The sequence below is a fragment of the Lycium ferocissimum genome, unplaced genomic scaffold (assembly GCF_029784015.1).
Source record: "Lycium ferocissimum isolate CSIRO_LF1 unplaced genomic scaffold, AGI_CSIRO_Lferr_CH_V1 ctg9020, whole genome shotgun sequence".
Lineage (NCBI taxonomy): Eukaryota > Viridiplantae > Streptophyta > Magnoliopsida > Solanales > Solanaceae > Lycium > Lycium ferocissimum.
This window is the reverse complement of record NW_026727537.1, coordinates 20,653-28,942: the sequence shown is the minus strand read 5'-3', so window position 1 is coordinate 28,942 and position 8,290 is coordinate 20,653. Positions and strand designations below refer to the sequence as shown.

Sequence of the window (8,290 nt, the reverse complement as noted above, 5' to 3'; positions counted from 1 at the left end):
TTGATCTAGCACTACCGCGACGTAATGTGTGAAATTTGTATCCATTAACAAAACACATTGGATAAGCATATGCTCTTATTAATGGTCCATGAGCAAGACTACGCAAGTATTTGTTCTCAATATGATTGGATCGAACCTATTTTAAGAAAATTATAAGACTTAGTCAAATTTCACAAGCCATTTTAAGCAGTCATAGTTTAAAAGATAATGATTGATGGAGGCTTACATATTCCTTGAACCATATAGAAAAATATGTTTCAAGACTCTCATCTATTTGATCTTGAGATAGATTTGGGAACTCTTCTTGCAAACGTTGCACATACATGCTTCATTGCAACAAAGTAAGTTAAATAGAAACTCATAATATATGGATATATTCATTATATTAAATAAGTATAACTTTATAATGTTACCTCACAAATGGCTCAACCTCTTTAGTATTTAGTAAAATATAAGTTTGGGCAACCTTGATTTCTTCAAGGGACAAATCTCTCTTTTTTTCTTCTCCCGATAGTTTGCATGGATGAGTGAATATTGAAACATTTCCTTCAATATCTTCTACAACACCACCATCATTGTTACGGGCCACATTTTGATGACGTGAGATAACATGAGGTTCAAAATAATGAGAAAACAATTGTGTTGACTCCGCCATCAAGTATGCTTCACAAATGGAACCCTCAACACTAGCTTTGTTCCCAATCATGTTTTTAAGAGTTCGAAGGTACCTATAAATGTAATCCAATAAATTACATCCATTAAAGAATATATATTTTATATTTACCTCTCAAAAGGGTACCCATCCGTATTGTACAGAATCCGTGCTTCATATTCATATGCGGGTGCACGGGTAAATGTTCCATTGAGTTAAAGAAACCGGGGGGAATATGCGTTCTAACTTACACAAGATCCGTGGGATGTGTACCTCTAATCTCTCCAAGTCCACCACTCGAAGAACGGTTGAAGTAAGATCTTTAAAAAACAAACTCAACTCGTAAGTGCACCGCCACACATTACTAGAAGTAGCTCACGAAAGGCAATTGGCAATAGTCGTTGCATGAACACATGACAATCATGACTTTTCATGCCAAATAACTTAAATTTGTCCGTGTCCAAGCATCGACTCAAGTTCGAAGCATACCCATCCGGAAACTTCACACCTTCCAACCAATCGAACAAGATAACTTTTTCATTCTTTTCTATTGTATATGCAGCTTTGGGATAGCTTCCATCAGATTCCTTGCTAATCGCGGTCGATCGCAATATTTTGCAATATCTAGACGTGCTTTCGGATTGTCTTTGGTTTTGCCAACAACATTAAGAACAGTGTTAAACACATTATCAAAGACATTCTTCTCAATATGCATGACATCAAGATTATGTCGTATCAAGTTAGAACTCCAATAAGGCAAATCCCAAAAGATGCTTCGTTTTTTCCATCCGCATGAATTACATATCCTCTTATTAACTTCTTGTGCATCTAACTCGCCATTACTTTTCTTATCCCCAACTCACAAATTTGATTCAAAATTTCTTCTCCTCGTTCTAACGGTAGGTGGTGGCCTTGTAACGATATGACCTTTAAGAAAGTTTTTACGATCTCTCCTAAATGGATGATTTTGATCAAGAAACATTCTATGATCGTCAAACCAAGTTGTTTTCCCACCATGTTTTAATCAATGATTGTGTTTCCTCCATACAATAAGGACATGCTAAGTTGCCACCGTACTCCATCCTGATAACATAGAATATGCTGGAAAGTCATTGATTGTCCACATCAAAGTCAGCCCTTAATTGAAAGTTTTGCTTTTTTGAGATGTCAAATGCTTCTACACCTGTCTCCCACAACAAAGTCAATTCCTTTATTAGAGGTTGCAGATAAACATCAATTTTTTGTTTAGGATTGTGTGGCCCCGGTACAATGACAGTTAAGAACATGTATGCCTCCTTCATACACATCCCTGGAGGCAAATTATATGGAGTGACAATTACAGGCCACGAAGAGTATTTTCTCCCCGTCTGGGCAAATGGTTGGAAACCATCCGTACATAACCCCAACCTCGACATTCCTTGGTTCGGCGAAAAAAAAAGAATGAGTTTCATTGAAGTGCTTCCAAGCCTCGAGTCGATGGATGACGCATTACCCCTCCTCTTGTATATGCTCGTGATGCCATCTCATATCGGCAGCCGTAGTAGCATTAGACGCATATAATCTCCGCAATCTAGGAATCAAAGGGAAATAATACATTTTCTTGTAAGGGACCAATTTCCTCTTACGAGAACCAACACGACGTTTATACCTCTCATAGCCACAAAACTTACAAGAAGTTAGGTCCTCATCATCACCCCAATACAACATACATCCTGAATTACAACAATCAATCTTTTCAATAGGCAAACCCAAGCTACGCACTAGCTTCTTGGTCTGATAATAACTATCAAGCACTCTGTTATCTTCAGGTAAAGCCTCTTTCAATAGTTGCATAATTTGATTATAACCCCTCTGTGACAAAGTATTCTCACTTTTAATATTTAACATCCTAGAAACTACTGCGAGTTGAGAGAGGGAAGAACCAGGATACAATTTTGCATCAGCGGCTTGTAGCAAATCATAAAACCTCTGGGACTCAAGATTAGGCTCCTCCTCCATTGAAGGATTAGATTCCTCCTCCACCAAAGGTTCACAGTGATGAGATGACTCAGGTTCAGTATTACTCGAACCTCGGCCAAAGTTCGGTCCAAAGCATCTAAAACCATTTGGCGATATGGATTATCATATCCCAATTCAAAGTTGAGTACCACCATGTAAATCACTATACATCTCACCGGTCACTTCTTTTTCCCTTGATACTTCCAAACAAAATAGTTCTCAACAAATCCAAACGATTGAAGGTGCAATTTAACGGTTTCAACATCCATGAATTTAATATTGTGACATTTTTTACACGGACATTTGACATCGTCACCACTCATGCGGTTTCTCTGAGAACATGAGAACTCAAGAAACTTATTAACACCAGCTTATGAAACTAGAATTAATACCCCCTCGACCATCCAACCTATCGTACATCCAACCACGCTCTAGATTATCCATAATCCTATTTAATGTTAAAATAAACAAGAAACTTAGAGTTACTTTCGTAAATAAGTAAGACAATCGAATGCCATCCAAAGGAAAACAAGTTGAGTTTAAGACCAATTTTTTTTAAAGCTCAAAGTTCGAGTTCTAAAAAGAAAGTGTTACGCATTTCTACGCTTCCGAATCAATCACAATGAAGTTTAAGAAGGTAATAATAAACTTTCTTAATCAACCAAGGAAAAAATTAGTAAAGACAAGAAAGATTACCAACATTAAAACAAGCAGGTATAGATACTATAATCCTACAAATTAAAGCAACCAATCACAACGAAATTTGATCAACTTCACTACACACTTCGGGAGAAGCTCATTTTAGGACTTTAAAACTTCTCCATTTGTGAACAAACAGTGAGAGCATATAGCAATAATCCTAACAAACCTTTCGAGAGCTTTTTGAAGAATTTGATGAAGTACAACTCTTTCCTAAACCCTGCAACTCTTTCCTAAATCCTGCAAGAATGAATATAAATCAAATCCTTCAGTATTAGTGAAACAGAGATTTAGCCAGGAAACCAAAAATTTACGTTCTTTAACGAAAGATAAACATTGTTAAATGTCATAAAAGAGGAGAATAACATTGAACAAAATAGCAAAAGAAAAGAAGAAATAGATACCCAAACCGTCAATTTTTTATCTATACGTTTCCGATAGCTATACATATATCTACTAGTTGATTATTAGTTTATTACATTCTAACTTAGATTAATGTGCACATAACAAGTAAATTGAGATAAATGCGGTCAATCGAGAATAGTTCTTGCTTGCAGCTCCAATAGTAATAAAAACCCACTATTTTCACACTAACTTCCCAATTAAATTCAAGATAATTTCAAGAATGCATAAGAGCACAACTCTTATAACTTATTTTCATAAAGGAGTTGATTAAAAAGAGTACACCTTGGGGGTATTCGGATTCCTAACTTGGGTTTTCATATGGAATTTGAAGAGAAAACTGCAGTTACTGAAGTTGCACCCATATTTTCTTGGAAAACTAATTTTTGATGCTAAACAGAGAAATTAAACTATATTTAAGAAACCCAAAATAAAACAATTGCAAAATTTCTCCTCCTTCCAACACACTGACACATACAAGGTGGCAACAAAACCAAAATTTATGTTCTTTAACGGCATAAACATTGTTAAATGTCATATACAAAATTCAAGCTAAGCAATAAGTTCCCCAAATCACAAGATCCACAATTTATTCAACTATAATTCGTACAAGAAAAACAAAGTACACACAAAAATTAACTGAATTTCAACTCAAACAGAAAGAAATTAACTGATTTTCAACAAAAAAAAAAAAAAAAAATAGACCCACAATTTATTCAGAGAAAGAAACGGACACCTGAAATTCAACTCAAAACCCCTCGAAGAGAGAGAAAAAGGGCTCGAGAGAGAGCCCTCTCTTTGATGAAACAACTGCCATCTAAGGGTAGACGAGCAGAGAGCTAAGCGATTCTTACTAAGGTATTTAGGGTTTTTATGATTATCTCTCTAGTGTATATATGATAATACCCAAACCCTCATGTATATACGTTTCTACTTTAAGGGAAAATGTTTATATCATTTATCCACTAGAGAGCTAAGCGATGATGATATTTACTTTTTTAACTGATATAGAAAAGCAAGAAAGAGAGAGAGAAATAAACAAAGTAAATCACCATGGTAAATGAGAAATAAACAGAGTGAGAGTATGAGAAAGGCGTCGAATTTTCCGGTGGGTTTGAAAAGCAATTTTCCGGTGGGTTTTTTTCAAGAGAAAGAGAAAAATACCTTGGATGGTGGGTTTGAAGAGAAAGAGGTGTTTGAGGTGTGCATTTAGAGGCTATGGGGGTTTATTTTATTTCGTTTATAAAAATAAAACTAAATTTTATTTACCGACGGATTCAATTCGTCGCTAAAATTAATTTGAAATTTTAACGGTGAAACATACATATTATTTAACGACGGACATAATCCGTCGCTAATTACGTCGCTAATTCGTAATAAATTTTGCCGCCCATGATTCGTCGTAATTTTAGTAGCTAAAATAAAGGCGCGAATTTTCGAGCCAAAATATAGCGTGGCACTAACTGATTTAAAAATCCGTCGCTATTTCGTTGTTAATTTAGATATCATTTCTTTTTTCATTTTAGGTAGATTTACCTAGAGGACAAATACAACAAGGGGAGAATGATGAAAGATGAAGAAGCTAAAGAAATCCAAGAAAATCAAAACACAAGACTTTCAAGAAAAATGAAAAGTCCAAGAAGCTCAAGTTTGAAGATTATTTCCCATTCTTGTTTTGTTGAATCCTTTTCTGCAAATAGGTTTCTTGATTTATATTATAGTAGGATTTAATTTCCTATCATTAGTAGGATCTTTATCCTAGTTCTAGTAGGATTCTAGCTTTCTTTATTCTTTTCCTTGTAGAATAGGGATTTTACTTTCCTTGTTTTTAGTTATTTCCTTTCTAGAGTAGAATAGGGATTTTATTCTAGTTCTAGTAGTCATAAAATAAGAGACCCTAGGTAGAATATATAAAGGGTTCTATATAAAGGGTTCTCATGACTTGTAAATATAGAATTTCACGTTTTTGAGCTTAAACCCTAGTTTGCAATAGAGTTATTTTCTCTATTTGGTGTTCTTTATCCTTGTTTTTTGTTCCAAGCAAGGTGGTGATAGTCTTTATCTTGTTTTCAATAGCGTGTGGTGTTTCTTTATCACGTAAGTTGATTTCAAGTGGTGACTTAGGAACTTTGTTGGTTCTTGATCATTCAAGAACACGTTTCTTGAAAACAATTTCGTTCTATTTTATACCCAGAACCCTAATTTTCTTTCCATCATTATACCCTCAATATTTACTTGTTTTAAACGATTCAAGAGCTATTTTTATAGTTGAAATCGTTATCTTTCACATAGTTTTTGAATCACTTTAATCCGACGCCTACAACTTGAGATACATCTGTTTCTTGATTCTGCCCATCAATCGCTTCAAGAACAAGATCCTGGTCGATTGGTTCTTTGTTAACTCGAAGAATCACATCAACCCTTATGCTAACAAATACACCTTAAAAAAATGAATACAATCGAAAAATTTAACAAAAAAAGCTTAAAAAAAAAAAAGTGAATACAATCGTCGTATTCGTGAATACAACAACCTCCGGCCAGATCTGTCTGTTTCCATCCAGATCTGACACTGACGCCACCAGATCTATGAAAACACCGCCGTCACCAACAACCGCCGTTGTTATCCTTCATTAGGGGTGGGCGTTCGGGCCATCAGATTGGCTATGAAATTTTCGGTTTGGATATTCGATTTTCGGATTGAAGAAATTACAATCCAAATCCAATCCCAATAAGTTCAAATTGAATTGGATATTTTAAGTTCGGTTTCGGATTATTCGGTTTGGATATTTCGGATTTTCGGATTTGACTCTTGAGACTTAAGGCAAATTTATTATGAATGAATTCATGTATTAGTTCCATAGAGGTAAATCTAAATTTTAATTGCTCAATAAAAAAAGCCTTCCAGTTCAAATTCGGATTAACAAATCCAAGTCATGTCCAACATAGTAAATCCATACCAAATAAAAGCATTCTGGAAAAGTGAAAATGAACAAAATAAAATCTAAGTAGTCATCTGAAAAAATAACAAAGAACTTTACCATGGGTGACACTAACGTGAGACTTTTGAGACTTGAGAAGTAAGAAAACCCTATATTATATTTGATTTAGTATAAAATTGTATATTGGACTTAATATTTTAATGGGCAGGGCCTTAGGTACTAATCTATTAGGCCAATCCGAAATCCAGAGGCTATTTTTACTCCACTTTGTTTTCACGATTTTTGTATTTTGCTGTATTTCTGCATTTTGTATTTCTAATTTATGAAATAGTTTCTGATATATTTCATTGTATTCCATTGTATATACGCATACTACAACTTTATATTTCTTAAACAATCAACCATATTTCATTATATTCCAGCATATATTTTTCTATATTTGGAAGTTTTCAGATCTTTAGTGGTTTTTGAATTCGAAAAGTTTTGATTGTGATAAAAGTTGAGAGAGATTCGTGAGCTGTTATGGAATGCGTGAAATATGGTTGATTTAATTTAACTTACCATTTAAAAAGAAAAAGAATAATATGTTCCAAAAATATAGCCTATTTTTACTCAATCTGATTTTATATTTCCGTGTATTTCAAAAAATATGTTCCATAAATAGCTTCTGATTTCACTGGAGCGTGTTTGCTGTTCACTGTATTTCTCTATATTTAAAAAAAAAAAACAGAAATACACACGTTTTTAAAGAAAAGTAGCTACGCTTGGTAATTTTGCATTTTATAGTTATATCTAGTTAGAAGCCAATAAAAGGTAGTTATTTATGTAAGTTTCACTAAAAAATAACTAAAAAGCTTACCAATTTGTGCACAACTACTATTTAGGGTAACAAAATCAGTGGAGGATCCTGTGGAATGAAAATGGAGAAAATAACAGAGAAGGTGAGAGAAAGAGATAACAGAGAAGGTGAGAGAAAGGGGTTTGAAAATGTGGAGAATTGGGATACAGTACGTTAGTGGGTTTATTTTCCTTTTTACTTTATATTACTTTGATAGTTATTAAGTGTCATTAAAATACAACTATTAGCTATGGGGTATAATTAATTGAAGCTATAGCTACTAAATATGATTAGATAGTAGTAGTTAGTTACGTCCCGTAATCATCCCTAAACTATTTTGCAAAAAGTTTTTAGTGTAAGTTAAAAGATAGATTCTTTATTTTTTAACCACAATAAACTGATTTACTGCATCCAGTCCAAGATAAGTGTGTTTAAAATTTTGTCTACTCATTAAAAAAAATATTTAATAGCATTACTTATAAGTGTCACTTAACTAAATTACCCTTTATATCTTTTCAAATTACCCTTTATCTCTTCGAACTTTTAAGATCACCTGTTGGAGCAAGATTATATTTGGAAAAATAATTAGTACATCTTGATTTTCTAAAGCGCCGTTTATTTTGGTCCAAATTGGTTTGGCTAAAATAACACTTACTCCCTCCGGATCAAAAAGAGTGTTTACTTAGCCTTTTTTTCTTGAGTCCAAAAGAGTGTCCACTTATCAAATCAAGAAAGAATTAACCTTATTTTTCAAATTTATCC

General features: G+C 33.8%; 1 long non-coding RNA gene across 1 annotated transcript; it reads right to left on the bottom strand.

The window, feature by feature from the left end:
- Nucleotides 1–2,199: 2,199 nt before the first annotated feature.
- Nucleotides 2,200–4,915, bottom strand: LOC132046016 (uncharacterized). Its single transcript, XR_009412582.1, has 3 exons — nt 4,804–4,915; nt 3,519–3,589; nt 2,200–3,098 (listed from the first exon to the last, which is right to left on the bottom strand). It is a non-coding gene; the product is annotated as an uncharacterized LOC132046016 (long non-coding RNA).
- Nucleotides 4,916–8,290: the final 3,375 nt, after the last annotated feature.